Source organism: Nuphar pumila, chromosome 8 (genome assembly GCF_984573655.1).
Source record: "Nuphar pumila chromosome 8, dmNupPumi1.hap1.1, whole genome shotgun sequence".
Classification (NCBI taxonomy): Eukaryota; Viridiplantae; Streptophyta; class Magnoliopsida; order Nymphaeales; family Nymphaeaceae; genus Nuphar; species Nuphar pumila.
The window spans coordinates 84,447,490-84,464,899 of NC_143256.1; the positions used below are offsets into that span (position 1 = coordinate 84,447,490).

At 41.3% G+C, this 17,410-nt stretch overlaps 1 protein-coding gene across 2 annotated transcripts in view; it reads left to right on the forward strand.

Moving 5' to 3' along the window:
* LOC149830003 (developmentally-regulated G protein 2) overlaps positions 1-17,410 on the forward strand; it is a 170,710-nt gene that overhangs the window by 85,996 nt on the left and 67,304 nt on the right. The gene's annotated exons all lie outside the window — the stretch shown is intronic.

The window sequence follows — 17,410 nt, forward strand, 5'->3', positions numbered from 1 at the left end:
TTTGATGCTCTTCTGAGAGCATTTGATATAGCCAGTTATGAATCTTTAAATTTGGCTTTCTATTGTAGCATGATTACATATTGGTTTTAGATTAGAAATCGGATCCTTACTGATTCTAGATCTTGATACAAGGATATGTTTTTTGTCTTCTATGAAAGTTAGGGCCATTCTAAGCATGATAACTTAAGTGATGATATGACAACTGGCCATGTAAGGCCTTGGTTTATGGGGATAAGTTGAGGCTATTCCGGACATAGAGTCTGTTAGAAATAATAAGGGTAACGAACGACAACCTCATTATGATAAAGTACAGAAACCCCCGTTCAAGGATCATAAACAAACTAGAGCATTGTCTCGTTGTGTCTCTTCATTCGTATCGAAACTAGTAGAAGGTGACGAATAAACATTCTTACAGTCTTCTGCCAAACCCTTTTTGTGACTCCATATAAACTCTTGCGAAGACATAAATTATTAACAAAATTAACCACATTTTGTTCGATGGAGTTGTTGGCTTCGAACCTTTCTCACGAATTCATTATGTGTTGTCCTGATAGCATACGTGTTTGGGACCACTCACACATATGGTGCATCCTCGTTAACAGCGATTAACTAAGAACCAGATTGTTGCAGATAATCTTTTAATGATATTTCGCGGACGAAATTCTTTTAAGAGGGGTAGGATGTAAAACCCACGTTAAAAAAAAAATAATAATTATCGGACCCGAGCCGGGTCGGGTCAGGACCCGTCCCGGGCCCGTTATCGGCAGGGTTTTAAAACCCGACACAGAGGGAGGAAAAAAATCCTCTCCCCTGTGTGCCGCTCCACCCCCCCTCGACAGCAGGATAAGGGAAACCCTTTTAGGGTTTCCCCGAAGATCGCCCCGAGCTCTTTAAGAGCATCCCGGGAGGGGAGGGGAGGGGAGGCACACCTCCCTTCTCTTCTCCTCCTCCTCCTCTCCTCCTGACGATGCTGCCTCTCTCCAATCGCCGCCACTGACGACCTCGCAAGGGAGCCGACAGCGACGACGACGCCCCCTTCCAGGTACACCCTCTATCTCCTCGGCCTTCTCCTCCCCCGCCTTCTGATCCTCTTCCCGCTCCCTCTGCATCTATCGGAGGCCCGACAGGTGGCCTACGGGGCCCCTGTCGTCTCCCCCTCTCTCTTGAAGTTGCCGGAGAGCCGGCAGGGGGCCAGTCACCCCTGCGACACCCTCTTTTTTTTCTCTCCTGAAGGGTGGCACGGGATCGACACCCCCCCTGTCGCACCTTCCCCCTTATTTCGTCGTTGTTCCGTCAGGCAGGGGCCGGACCCCCCTTGCCATTATTTCGTTTCGTCAGGCAGGGGCCTTCTGTTTTGTCTGGCAGGGACTGAAGCCCCTGCCATTCATTGTTTTGCAGGGGCCGAGGCCCCTGTCGTCCAGTATTGTCAGGCAGGGACCCAAGTCCCTGCCATTTGTTGTTTTCGTGAAGCAGGGGCAGAGGCCCCTGCCATTGGCTGTTTTGTCAGGCAGGGGCCAAGGCCCCTGCCATTTATTTATTTCGTTAGGCAGGGGCCGAGACCCCTGCCGTTTGATGTTTTGGCTGGCGGGGGCCGAGACCCCTGCCGTTTGATGTTTTGGCAGGCAGGGGTCGAGACCCCTGCCGTTTGTTGTTTTGGCAGGCACGGGCCGAGACCCCTGCCGCTTGATGTTTTGGCACGCAGGGGACGAGACCCCTGCCGTTTGTTGTTTTGGCAGGCAGGGGCCGAGACCCCTCTCGTTCGTTGTTTTGGCCGGCAGGGGCCTCGGCCCTTGCCATTCACTGTTTTGTTAGGCGGGGGCTGAGGCCCCTGCCATCCGCTGTCCTGTCAGACAGGGGGCTGAGGCCCCTGTCATTCGTTGTTTGGTCAGTCAGGGGCCGATACCCCTACCACTCATTTGATTCCGCCGATAGGGCAGGTCTTACCACTACCCTTCTTTTCTTTTTGTCAACTACGTCATTATAACTCTCACACTCTTGCAGATTTACGCAATAGGTCCCGTTCGTGCTTCGCGGTCAGACCCTCATATTATCCTCACGCATAGGCATACGCAGCTACACAACATTCCGAGGTAGGGTAAAGTCGCACAAAAGGCAATAAATGAACCTATTGAAGTTGAAATAATTAGGATGCCCATGCTAGACATGCTTAGAGTTATATTGCTTCTGAAATGCGTATTTTCTTGTTTGCATGCTCATGGGTCGAGGTTCAATTTCATTCTTCGATTATTATTTTGTGTAGTTGTTTATGAATTTGAGGTGTGGTTTCGTACTTCTTGCAATACCTATGCCCTTGTTTGATTGCATACATTTTTGCCTCCACGTTTCCTTTGAGTGAGGTACGACTTTATGTCTCATGTATTACTTATTTCCTTATGTGTTTGCCTATCTAAGTAGACAAGGTATGTTTCTGGTACCTTGTGTGTTACTTATGTGCTTTTCGCTTGATGTGCGGCATCGCAAGTCGAGAGGTGCTTGTCGTCATGTTATAACCTGCATATGCTCACACTTATGGTAAAAATGTACTTACATAAATGTAGTCTTGTGCCTATCCTGATTTTACTTGTTTTCAAAACACTAGAAGTTGTGCTTGTGCATTGCAGTTCTTTAAAAACGAGTTTCCTTCTGCCAACCCAGTGCTCTTCAAATTGCACAGCTTTTGCAAAGTTAAGTTTTAAGTCTCGCAGGATTGCGAAGTCACATTTGGGCCCTCCCAAGTCTACACACTTGGGAGAAATGTTTTATAACCTTGATTCAAGTTGCGGCTCAATTTAAATAACCCCGATTGGGGGCAAGAGCCTGTGGTCGAGTGAGGTTCTGTTGAAGGACCCATTCTTCATTTATTAAACTTAGTGTCGCGTGTCGTGCGAATCATGTCGATATTAATATAAGTTTTGGATGCAAGATTGATAGTGATGTGCCTTGTGTGAATTGTGGCTTTTAAGGATGAATCTTGCCAAATGAGCATCTCTGTATTCTTTGGATCGTTATGAAATTGTGTGTTGGGTGTTCCTTTTGAGAAGCCTACGCACCCCCCTTTTTGGCGTAGCGTACTTTTATACATGCACGACATGTTAAGTACTTTGTTGATCGGACGAGAGATCCGAGACGACCTTGTATCAGAAAATATGCAAAATATTGTTGAAATGAATTTAAGACTTATCTTGCCAAATTGTGTTGTGTTACTTCTTTTGCAGATAATATATGTTGGGGTTTCTTTGGTGAAATCATATTTCTTTTAATCGTAGTCGTACTTTTGACAAGTACGTCCGTACTTTTTGACAAGTACGTATTCTTACGTTACGATGATTGGATGAGTAGGTTGTGGCAACCTTGATGAGTGCAAATAACAAAATGCTGAGATCACCTAAATAAGTGATGATTTTCGCCTTCACCGGCAAGATACTCGAGTTGGGTCGAAAGACCAGAGTATGTAGAATGGGTCTTCAGTTAACTACCCCTGATGTACTCATTCGAACCGCTGACTCCTGTCAGGAGAGAGGACGGGAAGGTACAAAAACTTCGATGGACAAGCCATTAATGGCAGTTACGAGCAAAAGACTCGGCTTCCCCAGTCATCGGAGTTAGGGGAAAGTGACTACCATAATTATCGTAGGTGGTAGCTCTCCTTGTTCGGGATGCATCCATTGTTTATGCTGCTTTGGGGATTTCTCTCTTGGTCACTGAGCTTCACCTTAGGTGCGGACTCAGTCAGCTATCCTGGTTATCATAAAATACATAGCATAATAAACCCCCGGATCAGTCTAGGCTGTTTCTAGAGTCGTGCCTTGTGCGTACCCACTTGGCCAGTTAATATCGAAATATAATTTAAATCCGATCACACAATTTGTTGAGTTATGCACGTATGAAAGCTATAGCATGCAACGAGTTTCAATACTTATGGAGTTGTGTGTGTGGTTGATGTAGCATCATATTTTGCTTGCTTATGCAGTATGTGCACCTACCAGTTTTTAGTGAAACTGACCCATTTTATGGGCAAGTGATGTATAAGTGATACACTCTGCGATGACACGATAGCGTGATGAGATCAAGATAGAGCTCTTTCTCTGACGTTTCGCTCTTGAGGACATGTTGGTAAATTTGGTATAAAGTATATTTCAAAATTTCTCTTTTTTTTAAACCTTGAGTTACTAAAACTGTTTTAGTAAACTTTTCCTGGTTTAACCAATATTACGAGTTGTAAAATCACATGAACAAATTCTCAATTATTGAAAATGCATTTCGAAACCATTTGATTTCAATAGTTGTGCGGAATTTGACAAAGCAAAGTTTACGCTGTAATGCGCTCAAGGTCTATCGACTTGTTATTTTAAAAATATCATTTTTCCGCTGAAGTACTATTTGAACTCTGATTATTGTATGATTTCAAAGCTTTCTAAACTATTCAAAAAGTTACAAGTCCTGGATTTTTGGGGCGTTACAGCAGCAGGCTGGGTCGATCAGATTGCCAATCCTTTCGGTTCATCAATTTTGTCCCGTTGAGCTTAAGTACTCAACAAGCAGAACGTGGGTAACAAGTCTTCAAACAAACACACCAGCAAAAAAAATTGAACCCCGACCCGCGCCGGGGGAACCCACGACCCCCTTCTATATATATATATATTTACATTTTTGCCCCTGCCGCACCCCCGCACCCGAGTTTTTTGAAAGTGCCGGATCCACACACCCGCACCTGCACCCGCACCCGCACCCGCACTGTAACGACCCCAATCCAGACCCTTTAAAAATGCGGAATATATATATTTTTTTTAAGAGTTACGGAAAACTTCCCAGAGACCTGGGGTCCCTACAGTTCCAATTTCAGTTGGATAACCACACACCACAAACGAAGTTGCAATTATCATCCATATCACTCAACTAAAACTCTTTTATTAATGAGTAAGAAAATTTCAAAGACAAGGTTTTCTTCAACTGAAAGTAAAGTAACAATTGCAGAAATTAAAAGAACTAAAAGACAAAAGAAAGAGCCATTATGTCCTCTACTGAAGCTGACAAGCCCAAGTATAACTCATCCATCCCCAGATGCATGTCCAACTTCACTGTTCATCGTTTCCTGTGAAAAACCAACAAAGTAGGGTGTCAGAACCGAAATTCTGAGCACAGCTACTTCTAAAGAAACCAGGTGAAAGAAAGAACATGGATAATATTTCATGCAGTGATTTGAGTGAGTACAGATATAAAGTTTGCAACATTCAAATATCTATAACTACCAATAATTACATAACTCACCAGTCAAGCACAATAAAGCAGTGTCATAGATCAATAACTAAATAATCAAACCTTTCAGCATGATTTCACCAAGTCATTTGCTACCACCCAATGATGTCATAATATCAAGAATGATTCAACCATGCATGATCTAATGCATAACAGAAAAATGCATGATTGTGTGCAATGCATGATTTCTTCTGTTATCTTTAAATTTAAGTTTCGTCTTTCCATATGCATGCCCTATTAAATGCACACATCTTTAAGTTCCTCTTTTTAATTACAGTTGCCCGCGGATACACCAAACGGGTACAAACCCCGATGTCAAGTAGGTTCCCAGGGTAGCTTAACACACAATTTGTATTTTAATAGTCGGTTCCAACTTAGCCCTCGACCGATATCAGGAAACAACACCATCCATCGGAACATTAGACCTCCACATCTAATGTCGGGGACACAAAGGACACCCCACGCCCACAAGTGCCACTTCCTTGGTACCATAAACTCACAACTGTGACTAACACACCACTCTCGGGTAAAGTGGTGGGCTCTCCCTAAAACCGTGGCCAGGAGAAGAACTTCAATATCGGGTTCAGGGGTAACAACGCACACAGAGTTTTTGTATCCTCACAGTCTCCCCAAGACCGGATATCCAAGATTCTCATACTTCAGATGAGATATCCCAGAATGTATATTACACTGTTCTTATTCATTATTTTTATTTAAAGTTCATTATTTAAGTTTGCCACACATATGCAAAAGTAAAGTGAAAACCCCGCATCCTCCCTTGCAGGGACCCATTCGGGACTCCAGCCCGTATAAACCATTAGAACAGTGTAGTAAAGTGCCAAACCATCTTATGTGGTTTACGTGATGCAGTTAAAACATATGTGAAAGAAAACCAAACCCACGGCTCTCCAGGCCGATGATGGTCCAATTAGGCCATCGATGCATCACATCACAAAACCAAAATAGTGTTTCAATTATAACACTAAGTCGAAATGTCAAAAGCATATATATTCATGCAAATATGAACCCAAACATATGCATGTCATAATTCATTCATATGCATTTTCAACATGTGTGTGTTATCTACATCACATATGGGCATTGACCAAATCCATGGTTTCTTTAAGTGTATGAGTGTACATGTACCATTTCAAGAAGAATTATCAATAACTGGATCATGCCCACATTCTTATCATGTATACACTCGTACCAAAGCAATACATTTTTAACAAAAAATCAAATATTTCTCATGTTACAATTTCTACAACACAAACACCGATGCCCCGGTACCTTTAAACCAGTCGGGCAAAAGCATCAAATTTACATTGACTTATGCATTAACTTTATTAACTCAGGGTACAAAAGGTGAACCCCTAGTTCCGGACATAGCAATTCAAGTGCCAACCGCAATCGACCTATAGGGTCGGTTATTGGTTCACTTCTAGGAAATATACATTTTCAAGTCAATCATATAAAGGACCTTGTAAAGTTTCATAGATAATAACTTATAGCACGCTATGCCCTCCCTGAATTCATGAATTCCCTATACAGTCCATTTGCTATTATTTTTATAGGGCTATCATCAACCACTAAACTTCCCAAGGGTATAGTTCATCTTTTCTATCATTTTTTTTTTCGGTTTGGGGAAATACCCAAGAGCTGAACATGGGGTTTTACTCAGGGTCCCTGTAATGACAAAAATCTGTAATAAGGCGTACTTAGTAATAGATAACTCTTACATATTCAAGTGTAAATAAGATGCAAGATTGCGGACTCATCACTATATACACATACATTTTCTTAAATACGCAACATATAGCACATGAAAGCACCCAGACTGGTCAACATAATTGCATCAGTCATCTTCAAATGCACCCGCCAATGCACGCATAAGTAAGCAAATCAATACAACGAATATGACAGGAACTTCTAAAATGTGCATGGAATTACTTTTCACATATCCAGCAACAGGTATATGAAATACGGAACAAAAACCACATGTGCGAGAATAAACACACATAGGCAAAGGCATTTATACATGCAGACATGAAGGCCAAAACATGATAATAGTAGCAGTATATGCTACTGATCCTCGCAAGGGGCCGAGAAACAGAAAGTTAATGTGACCTGTAGTTATAAGTGGAAATCAAGAGCTCAAGCCCGAGTTCTACAGGGTGACGAAGGTTGGCTCATAAAAGTAAATTAAGGGTCAGTCCTAGCAGAAATTAACAAAACAGAAACGAAGACGGATAGTACAACCGAGGATCAAGACCCCAACCCAAGCTCGATAATTTCCCACCACAGTCCATTCTGCCTCATTTCAACGAGTTACACATACACCAGTCAGGACTCGTTTAAGGGGGTTTAACATATATTCCCAAATAGGAACCCTCTGAACGAGTGACTTGTTGATTATTGCACTCGTTGAACCTAGATTAACAGGTTTCAGAACATAAATTTCAACACACAGACTGACGCAGGCTGCATTAGAATGTATATACACATATCATTATACACTTAACACCATGAACAAAAAGGAAATGACATAAAAAATAAAACACCGGGGTAAAATGAATGAAATCACTATCCGGTCCCAACTCAAAATGAGGTTTGGGTAAACACATAGGGTAAAAACGACATTCTTTCCTCAAATAGGGTTTACGGCAGCCATTAAAACCTTTCCCATGATTTGGGGATTTGCAGCACCCTTAAATCCCTATTCACTGTACTCGCACCCCATGCTTAACCCACATAATACCAAAAAGAAAAACAGGAAAACCTATGCATGGAATCGAACCCATATTCGATCCCTAACCCGAAATCCAAGAAGCACCGTACCTCTTGAAGAGTTTTTCGGCGATCGGAGGCTTTCGTGGCTGCAAGAGAAGGGTCGGCTGGGGTTGCTCCTTGCTGCTGCCGTGACAGGAGTCTCGCCGGAGGTCTGTGATGGCCAAAACTTGCCGGCGACCTCCCTGCCTCCAGCGCGTGCGCACCGAACGAGAGAGAGAGACGAGGGAGAGAGATGAGGCTGAGTGAAGAGGGCGAAACCCCCTCTCCACTCCCCTCCTTTATCGGCCCCAGGCCCCTCCTTTTTTGCCGAGATGGGGGAGGTCGGTTACGCCCTGCGTAACCCCCCCCTTCCCCCCTTTCCTTTTTCCTGTTAGGGTTTATCGGGCAACCCTTATCGGGTTGCCCCTTTTAAAAAGAACTCGGGTCTGGGTCCGAGCCCGTGACCCGCGATGCTGGGTCCATTTTAATAATGGACCCGGTATCGCCTATGAGTGCCGGATCCTCAGTTGGATTCGTGGATCCAATTGTGGGTCCGACCCTCCATACTAAACTTTATTTATTTTTCTTCTTATAAATACTATTAATTATTTATTAAATTTTGAATTTAACATTATACATATAATTTAACCCCCATCAATATGGATCCGTAAGTTGGATCCAAGTGGATCCTCGAATTCGCTTAATATATATATATATATATATGTATATCTCTATTTTATTACCAACATTAATATTATTTTAATATAACTCCATTTTTTTTATCATAAATACCCCTCTATGGGTCTTGGATCCGAAACTGGATCCCAGGCCCAAATTACCCATATATCATAATATTTTTAAAATAGGTGCTTAAAATATTATGGTTATTACACGCACCCATGTGACATAGTATATATATATATACATACATGAAGTAGGGCACAACTTCTATTGAGAAATCCCCCTTTGCTGCCGCAGCTCTCTCTCTCTCTCTCACGCCTCATCCTCACGTTCTACATAGATATAGTCTTCATAAATATAAGCAATTAATTCAAGTGGGAAGGAGGAAGACAAAACAATCCCCTTAGAAACAGAATTTTATAAATATCTAATGATACGTATAATGGTACTCATGTACCCAGTGATAGGGGAATGCTGGAATTGACTGACAGTATGGACTGCATGTGCGATATCAGGTCTGGTAATGGTTAAGTATGTGAGGGCCCCAATCATTTGGCGGTAAGGAGTAGGATCATCCAGTGGTGTGCCATCATCGATCTTCATTTTTTAATTTAAAAGCAAACTTGGATTGAGTTAGTAGCCATGAGCGGAATATGCAACCTCAATCCCTAAAAAATATCTAAGAAAGATGGACAGCCTGCATAAAAATGGTTGCATCCTCGTATCTGTAGCTGTATTGATATGATATAACTGTCAGATTTTTTACAAAATATATTTTTATATTGCAACAAATTCACATATTTCATCAATTAAGTTTTTGATCAAGCTTGAACTCTAAGGTCTGAAACTTCAGCCTACAACTGGTATCAAAGCACCTGAGAACATTCAAGCTTGATTGACAAAGTTTACTGAAATATAAAAATATTTTGTCCAAAATTTGACAATAATTTTTGAATGATTTTGTCTAATTGTGAATGCAAAACTATCTTGAACATTAACACAGCTAGGCAACTTGGGTTGCAAGCTATCACAAACGACTATCATGTTGGTCAAGCTAGGACTCTATAAGGTCTGAAACTTGGGCCTACAACATTATTGAGCCAATGATATTTGTGCACAGATTTCACATGCACACAAAATGTTCATTACACAAACTCATATCGAGTTCCAAACAGATATGTAAGTTTGCAATTACATAAAACCATAGATGATCAACTTCACATGAACTAAGGAAAAAGGAAAACAAAAAAATCTAATTGGCCTTCTTTGTTTCTCCATATGAATGTTTGTGTGATTCTTAGCCCGAAAATCAATATCTGAGAGCCAATAAATCAAGATTGGAACAAATCGTGAAGTACACAAGCAAATTATGAATCAACCAAATAAATGCATATGAACACCCCCATATGCACATCCTACGTAAGTATCACTACAAAAACCCACCACTACTCTTGAATAGTAACACAAATCATGAGAAACAATACTACTGAGTAGAAAGCAGAAAAACCACATGCACACACAGAGACAGCCCTAACAGGACACCAGATCGACCAAATATGTTCGTCAGATCATCTCCACAGGCATGTGATCAGCACAAATTCATTAATAATGATAGTTTCCCTACAAATCCCACTAAGACTTTAACAAAATTCTTCCTAACTACAATCACATAAAACAAAAATCGCATCACTGCATCCAGAAGAAAAAAGAACACAAACTCCAATTTTTGAACCCATTCATCTGCATGATCAAACAAGCATCCACATAGACACCACCCAAAAAAAAAAATGAAAAGAAACACAACAGAATCAAACTTTAACGAAAATGATTTCTACCGAAAAACTCAATCAAATAAAGAAGCCCAAACGGATCAAAACCAAAAAAGACAAGAGAGAGAGAGAGAGAGAGAGAGAGAGAGAGAGAGAGAGAGAGAGAGAGAGAGTACCTTGGTTGAGTACAGGTCATCCTCTTCTTCATTTTCTTGCAAAAACCGAGAGGAGAGAGAGAGAGAGAGATTGTGAAAAGGGGTTAATTAGGGCCCCATTTTTCCTGCTTTTGACAACTAAGGTTGGGACTGTGGAAGAGTGACTGCCTATGAGATTGTTCCAACAGTCATAAATATGATTGTTGGAATAGTGAATGCCTTTCTTAAATGCCCATCTTGGTTCTATATATAGTGCCTTTCTCCTCTTTGTAAGATAATGCTTCTCTTAAGCATTCATGCTCAATAAAATAAATGTTTTTTATATTTTTGTGTTCCTCTCTTTAGTTCTTTAATGTCTTGAATGCACTTAGTGCCTGTGTAGTGCCTTTGGGCTTATGTATTGTCCCTTAGTTGGACTTGTGTATGTGCATGTGCACTTTGTGTTTATGATCTTATAAGCCCTTGGAGGCCCTCGTTTTGTATTTTCACATATTTCATTACACTTCCTGTAAGATTTTGATATATGTGGGCTGTAACAAGAGAGAGAGATAGAGAGGGAAATAGGAAAACCTGAGAGAGAAGAAGAGAGGAGAGATAAAGTGGGGCGCAGAAAAATACATCTCCCCCTTTGTATCATTCTATTTATACTCAAAATGTACATTTTACAGAATACATAATAAAAAAGGAATGTAATTACAAGTATGCCACCGCCTAGAGGCGCGTGCCTTAGGCGGTGTTATGGATTGGATCAAAATCCGATCCAATCCAAATGTGTCTTCTTAACAGCCCCCCTCAAGTTGGGCATGGGGATGAATCATGCACAACTTGTTCTTCAAAGTCCAGAAGTGCTCGCCTGTAAGTCCTTTAGTAAACAAGTCCGCCACCTGTTGTGATGTAGGAATATATGTTGGAGAAATGACCCCGTCTTCAACCTTTTGACGAATGAAATGTTGATCAATCTCTATGTGCTTGGTACGACTGTGAGAGATGGGATTGAAAGCCATTTTAATAGCACTCTGATTGTCACAAAGGAAGGAGGAGCTGGCAATGGGAAGTAAGAGTTCTCCAAGGAGGTGTCGTAACCATGCAACTTCAGCAGTGCCGGCAGCCATGGCTCTATATTCTGCTTCTGTGCTTGACTTGCAAATTGCCCGTTGTCTTTTGCTACTCCAACAGACGAGATTGGAGTCAAGAAAAACACAATAACCCGAAACAGACCGTCTCTCATCTGGATCACCCCCCCAGTCAGCATCAGTATAGGTATAAAGATGATGTCCATCCAAGACATTTGAGGACCTTGTGTAAACGAGGCCATCTCCAATAGTAGCTTTGAGATAGCGTAAAATCCGCTTAACTGCTTCCATATGCTCTTCTGTGGGAGCATGCATGAATTGAGAGACCTGGTTCACTGCATATACTATGTCAGGACGGGTAAAAGTGAGGTATTGCAACATGCCAACAATACTTCGATAAAACCGAGGATTAGGATATGCATCACTTTCATCAAGAGCACGCAACTTGGAGTTAAGAACACTGGGAGTATTTATGGGTTTGCACTGCGACATCCCTGCCTTGTTTAATATGTCAAGAGCATACTTATGTTGAGTGAGAGTCATCTCATTATCCTTTCTATCAAGTTCAACCCCCAAGAAGTATCGTAGCTCGCCAAGATCTTTCATTTTAAAAGCCTCTTGTAGGACCTCTTTAACATGAGCGATATGAGAGGAAGAGTTTCCCGTGAGTACTATATCATCCACATATATGAGAAGCCAAGTTACAGTTTCACCTGACCGATATAAGAATAAAGAATGATCAAGAGCGCTTCGAGTGAAACCAGCCTGCTGAATATGGAGAGAGAACCTGTCAAACCATGATCTAGATGCTTGTTTGAGCCCATATAATGACTTCTGTAGTTTGCAAACCCATTGAGTAGGATCACTTGATGCATACCCTGGAGGTTGCTCCATATATACTTCTTCTTTCAAATAGCAATGAAGAAATGCATTCTTCACATCCAACTGATATAAAGGCCATCCATGTGACACTGCCAGTGAAAGAATAACTCGTATTGTCCCCATCTTGACAACTGGACTGAAAGTTTCATCATAATCCTCACCATACTGTTGAGTGAATCCTCTGGCAACAAGACGGGCTTTGTATCGATCAACACTGCCATCGGGTTTATATTTAATCTTATAAACCCATTTGGAACTCACTACATTTTTCCCGTCTGGTCGAGGAACAAGAGCCCAAGTTTGACATTCATGCAAGGCAGACATCTCCTCATTCATGGCATCAATCCAACGTCTATCTTGAGACGCTTGATCATAACTCTTGGGCTCCTCATTTTTGTTCACCTCTGTCATAAAGATCTGAAAATCTAGAGAAAAATTGTCATAGCTGACCCACCTGTCAATTGGATGTCTCACCTGTTCTGATCTGCGTGGAAGAACATTGGTTGTGTCTGAAGCACGGATAGAGGGAAGCCTTCTACTATAAGTCATCCCTGAAAAATAACCAGATGGTCGAGGATCACATGTGGATGGTTCTGAATCAACTTGGGATGAGGCAAAGGAAGTGTCATGACATATTGGAGCCGAAGATTGATGTGGATCACCCTGTGGAGATAAGATTTCAGCACTTAGCCATGGATCATAAGACTGAGGATCAGCATTGGATTCCACAAATGTGTCTGTCGAGTCCTTGAATCTGAGTTCATCAAAAACAACATGACGGGAAATGTGTACACGCCCAGTTTTGGGATTGTAACATCTATACCCTTTATAACTGTCAGAATAACCAATAAATCTGCACATAATGGCCCGATCCTGAAATTTGTTTCGTAAAGAGACATCAACATGAACATAACAAATACACCCAAAAACCCGCAGCACATTGTAATCAGGGTGTTCATGATGTAAAAGGAAATATGGAGAGTTCCCTTCAAGTAATGACAATGGCAAGCGATTGATGATATATACGGCAGTATGGAAAGCTTCAGTCCAAAGAGTCATGGGGATGCCAGTATTATGTAACATGCTTAATGCAGATTCAACTATATGTCTGTGTTTTCTCTCTGCTATGCCATTTTGTTGAGGTGTATGTGGACAGGAAATCTGTCTAGTGATCCCATGATTTAGTAAGTACTCAGTAAATTCTTTTGAGATAAATTCTCCCCCACCATCACATTGGAAATGCACAATATTAGAGGAGTATTTGTTGCGGACTAAGGTATGAAATTGAGTAAACAAGTGAAACACTTCGGATTTATGCTTCATAAAATAAATCCAAGTGTATCGAGAGTAAGAATCAATAAAAACAACATAATATTTGCTCCCAGAAGAAGAAGAAAGAGGAGCTGGTCCCCAAACATCAGAATATATTGTCTCAAATAATGTGGATGCTCGTTTATTTATCAACTGAAAAGGCAAGGCATGACTCTTACAAATATGACAATTAGAGCACATGTCTGACTCATTGGCAGGACTCAGACTGGACTTGGGGATGAACCCATTCTTAACAAGATCACGAATAAAAGAATGACTGCAATGACCTAAACGGCCATGCCAAATGAATGACCTATCATATTCTGTTAAAGCAACAGGATGAGGACTAGGAGAAGACGGAACAGAGACACTTGACGCAGACACCATTGGAGCTTCCTCAAGAACGTACATGTTGCCCTTGCGAACACCCTCAGCGAATGTCTTCTTGGTTCGAGCATCCTTGACATAAACAAAAGATGGAGTAAATTCAACAGAGGAATTAGAATCATCAATAAGCTTAGAGACAGAAATAATATTTTTCTTGATATTTGGAACAACTAGAACATTTTTCAAGGGTAAAGAACAGTGAGACAAAGACACTTGTGCATTTCCAATGTGGGATATCTTATGATGGGATCCATCTCCTGTAACAACTGAGCCTTGAGCTAAATAAGGGAGAGCACTAGAAAGTTTACCTGCATTATCAGTCACATGAGTTGCTGCACCAGAGTCCACATACCAAGTTCCTTCCTCATTCTGTTTAAAATTGATCTTGGACATAGCAGTCATAAGAATTTGTTGCACATCTGGAGGAATATGGTTGCCTGGCATATGTGAACTCGTCTGCATGTTATCGCGTCGAACCCCTTTGCCTTTGTTCTGCGGATTGTGCCAACACTCAGACTTTACGTGTCCCTTTTTGTTACAATAAAAACAAGTAGGGATCCTCCGTGGGATATTGCCCTGTGTGGTAGCCTGAGGAGTAGGAAGGATTCCTCTTCCCGTCCCTGGTTGCACATGGAACCCTCTAGCACGATTCCCTGGATGAGAATAAGTGTTTGTAACAAGAACATTGTGTTGACCATGCGGCAATAAGTCCTGACGTTGCAATCGGCTGGCTTCATGTTGAAGCAGTTTTGCCTTGAGATCTTCAAATGAGGGAAGGGAAGGCAACACCTCTAAAGCAGTACAGAAGACATCGAAATCAGGTCCCAACCCACTTAGGACTTGTTGAACTTTGTCTTTATCGTTAATAGGGTGTCCCACAATGGCCAGTTGATCACTAATATTCTTCAGTTCAGTCATAAACTCCAAAACTGATCTAGTACCACGCTTGCAATCTTGAAATTGCCTCTTAAGTTGAAGAAATCGGGCTTCAGAAATTTGGGAATATGTTGTGGCTAAGGCCTGCCACAACTCCATTGCAGTGAGATCATCATCAATCCCTGCGAGCACTTCATCTGAAAGGGTTGATGTGATATAAGCAACAAGAGCTTGATCATGTGCCGTCCATGTATCATAATTCGGATTAGGCTCAGTTAATGTGCTTTCAACTTCCCCGGCAGCATTCTTCACATCAGTCACATTGAACTCAGGTGGTGCAGGAAGAGAGCCATCAATGTGGCCATAAAGCCGATGACTCTTGATAAAGGGGATGATTTGACGTTTCCACGTCAAATAATTGGTTTGATTGAGTTTTTGAGAGATAAGTTGAGAAAGAAAGCTGGAAGAGAGGGCAGCCATAGAGGGATTTAAGGTAAAATTAGACGAATTTGGGATTTAGGGCAGAAATTAGGGCACAGTGGAGACAAAAACAGATGGTGTTTTCGGAGTAAAAGGAGATCTTCACGGTAAGAAAGAAGAAGAAGAGGAGAAATAGGGTTATTTGGGAGAAAGAGGGATTCACGACAAGAAGGAGAGAGGTTTAGGGATTTTGGGAGAGAGGAACTTACGATCAAGAGAGAGATCCCGCACGATATGTCTTCAGCCCGAACCTGGCTCTGATACCATGTAAGATTTTGATATATGTGGGTTGTAACAAGAGAGAGAGATAGAGAGGGAAATAGGAAAACCTGAGAGAGAAGAAGAGAGGAGAGATAAAGTGGGGCGCAGAAAAATACATCTCCCCCTTTGTATCATTCTATTTATACTCAAAATGTACATTTTACAGAATACATAATAAAAAAGGAATGTAATTACAAGTATGCCACCGCCTAGAGGCGCGTGCCTTAGGCGGTGTTATGGATTGGATCAAGATCCGATCCAATCCAAATGTGTCTTCTTAACACTTCCTACTTCTGATGATCCTATTCTAGGGGCTGTAGGATCAGAAGTAGTAGGGAGCTCATCTTCGTAATACACATCCTCCTAGGGCTCCACATACACCATTGCTGCCTCATTCATCTCTCTTTCTTGTCTTTTTTCTCTCAGATCATCAAGTAATTGCTAGCGTGCGTGGGTTCTCTTCTAACAACCTCTAGATAAATAGAGAAGTCTGCCCTCAAGAGGCCTTTAAAACCCAAAACTTAAAAAGTAAGTTTTAGCTCTTTTTTAAGTATGCCACACCTCTATCGTACGATACGCCTGTGTATCGTATGATACAACACAATAAAGGGGTGTATCGTATGATGCACTCGATATGGGTATCCTATCGTATTTCTAAAAAGTAACAATATGTATCGTACGATACTTACAACATTGTTTTGAAAATCATACTCTTCACAAACACTTACAAATAATAAGGTCCGAGGGTGAGGACACCTAGGGGCTCTGACACCATGTAATGTAAACACAAGTGGACAAGAACAATGCCACTAAGGGCTACAATGTGTGCACACACACAAAAGCCTCTAATGGACAAAATACAATAAGCCACACAGGGCTAATACATCATTCTCACAAAAGGAGCAATAGAGCACAATAAAAATAAATATAATTTGTATTCAAAATGCTTAAGAAAAGCATTAACAAGAGAGGGGCTGAAACCCTCTTTAAATAGGCCACAAGGCAGCTCAATAGAGCTGTTGGGTGATCTCCCAACAGCTATAATTATAGTTGTTGGGGAGCCCCAACAACTCTATTGGCTGTTTACAAAAATGCCCTTTCACATTAGTGAAAGGGACACCAAACAGAAAAATAAGAAAAATAAAGAAAGATTACAATGCTGCCCTAATGGTCTGCTCCTATTACATTAGGAGAAAATGATGAAAATGCCCTTGGTGGGCATTACTAATTTCAATCATAGGAACATAATATATATATACATTCACATGTATATATAAACAAATATATACATATATGTATATATTTTAACAAGATTCACTACTAGTGTTATGCTCGATGTGCAATTAGTTAAGCTCACAATGGAAGCCCTCCATAGGTTGAGGTACCTTTCACAAGGAGTATGTAAAACGAGTTCAGTCAGAAACTTTGCTTTAGAATACAACTATTAAAAACCCAAAGTTCATTCATTGTTACAGTGGGACCTACACTTTGATTGCATCTACACCTCCAT